We start from the raw sequence: 2707 nt of genomic DNA, 5'->3' as shown, positions 1-2707 counted from the left end.
TAAGTGTAGTCTGTCTGTTGTATGCTCTTTTGTGTGCCCAAATTAGCAAGCGATGTTAAATTATGCAATGACGTACCCGGGGAAATTTCCACCAAAATTTGAACTATCAAACTCATCCCATGCGCGTAAAGAAGAAGAATCATTTGTGATGCACACAATCGTTCAAAGTGAATGGTCCGGTGGCACCGCGCACAAAGTTTCGCTCCACATTTCCGAAATTTTGGCCTACTGCCAAAATTTCTACCCCGCCCCTTCCCCCCTTCCCCACCCCCTTTTCTCCCTGACCACAAGTCACATTTCCCTTATTTCCTCCTTCCTTCCTTCCTTGCTAAGCAATAGCCGCTTCCTCGCCCTCATCATCTCGCATCCTACCGTCGGGGTCGCCATGGTCTTCTTCAAAGACATCTTCAGCGGTTCCTCCTCCGGCGACTACTCCTTCACCACCTGGGTATGCCTCTCTTCTCTCTCTCGGGCTATGACTTGGAATGAAGGACTTTTACCCGGCGGTCGATTTGAGTCATTTCTTCCTCTTGTAGCTCCCTAAGACCATCAATGGCAACAAATGGAGCAGGGTGGCTGAAGATCTATCTACTCGTTGTCACCATCAATCTCCATGCGTGAAGCTAGTTGCGTTTGATTCTGTGGACAGTGGGAGGAAGTTTCTGGCATGTGCATAGAAGGTTAGACCCTCTTTCGTTGTTACAAATCATTTGTTAGATGTGATTCAGACACTGTCACGGTCCCAACCCATTCATACCACACCTTCAACCAAACGCATCCTAAGACAGTTTCACAGTTTGCCCTAGTATCTTAAATTGTTGCCATCTCATCAGCGGTGCCATTAGAAAATTATTGGGCACCGCTTCAGTAGTTCGTGCAGCCAACTTTGGTCCACACATCTGAGCAGCCAAGCAGTAAAATACTAAATCTTTATGGCACGAAGGTACTGGGTATCGGAGCAACTACGTGATCCGGAGTCCGGGTCCCTGATTTTTTTCTACTGCATCGGTTCGCTAGTGCAGGGCACTGGTGCGAGATGTAGCAACATTTGTCTTTACCCCAATTTTGGCATACATAGTGGATGACCTTAGTGCTATTAGTTCTGTGTTACTAAATGTGTGCATGTACACACCTGTTAATATCAATTTGGTGTCATCCAAACACTGTCACTATGTTGTTGCAGTTATATTTACCTTCCTCATAAAATGTTCAATTTGTTATTTATTGTATATGAGTAATAACTTGTAGCGTCGTTGTAGTTAATTATAGCTTCTGATGTTCCAAATTTTGGTTGTTGTCTCAGTACCAATTATTTCATTTGCACATTGATCTTTTTGAGAAGATATATCATAATTAACATGTTTCTTCAGTTTTTCAAAATAAGCATTGGTGATTTTCTATGTTTCTATAAACCCATTTCCCCTACAATTGTTATTGATCTAGTTTTAAATATTATAGGATGAATGGAAGTGTTCTTACTTCGAGTGGGTTGGTTAAGAGTGGCCACAGTCTTTGAAGATGTGCCTAGCAAAGCTCTGGAGCATGTATGGGGAAGAGAAGACACATAGGCTTAGAGAAAGTGTTGTCAACGCTGAAGCATATTTCAAGATGCGGGATAAAAAGTTGAAGGTGGAGAATGAGCTCAGATTTTTTTCAGACTTTGCTAAGATGGTGTTGGCGAAGGAGGAGGCACTTTCCCAATTGGCCTGTGAGAAATGGGTTCTTACTGAACTGAAAGCAGAGGTGGATAAGACGAGCCTGGATGATCTCGATTAGGAAAATAAATATATTGTTCTTGTGAAGTTGAACTAGCTATATGTTGTACTATGTTGTTTTCATGTAGCTACCGTACTATGATGTTATAATATATTTATGTGCCTGATATGAAATTGGCAAATAGTTGTTCGATATGAAATGTGAATTTGCATAATACTGGAATTATTAATTGTAAACTAATAAACCTGCTAAATGTGTCATGGACCTTTGCAAATGGTTCTAGCAGAAAAAGTTATTGCAATGGATAGCCCAATGCCACACAGTTTTCTTCATCAAATCATGTGTGATATAGTTGATAAAAGCAAACAGTTAACCATGGTAAACCGTGTGTGATAGTTACACCTTTCGCACACAAGCCTACACATAAAACTATGTGGGATGTACGTATGAACGGAAATGTGTTCCCTGGATTGACTGTGTGGGATGTACATAAGAACGGAAACATATTCCTTGGATTGACTGTGTGTGATATACATACGAACGGAAATGTTTTTTTGGGATTCACCGTGTGGGATGTACATACCTACGGAAATGAATTTCTCGGATTACCATGTGGGATGTACATACCTATGGAAATGATTGGGTTTCGATGCCTCGCCCGATCGCACACGGCCCCAGCCTGGGTCCCAGGAGGGCCTATCCCCGACGATTTCTGGGTCATGTGCGAAGGACACGCTATCGCACACACTCACTTGGCGACGGTTCCAAATGCCATCATGGAAAGGGGTTAAAAACCGTTTGTTTAGGACCGACGTGCACCAGTGGCATACATTCAAATTCAAATCCAAATCTGGTACAATTTGGAAAACCAGAATAAATTAGGTTGAAATTACACTCTCCGGGTTGTTACGGCACATACGGTTGGTAAAATACAAACGTTTGCGATATCCACCATAATCCGAGATGGTTCATAGAGAGGAAACATGTGCAA

This window comes from Triticum aestivum, chromosome 7A, assembly GCF_018294505.1.
Source record: "Triticum aestivum cultivar Chinese Spring chromosome 7A, IWGSC CS RefSeq v2.1, whole genome shotgun sequence".
Taxonomy (NCBI): domain Eukaryota; kingdom Viridiplantae; phylum Streptophyta; class Magnoliopsida; order Poales; family Poaceae; genus Triticum; species Triticum aestivum.
This window is presented reverse-complemented; position numbering follows the sequence as displayed.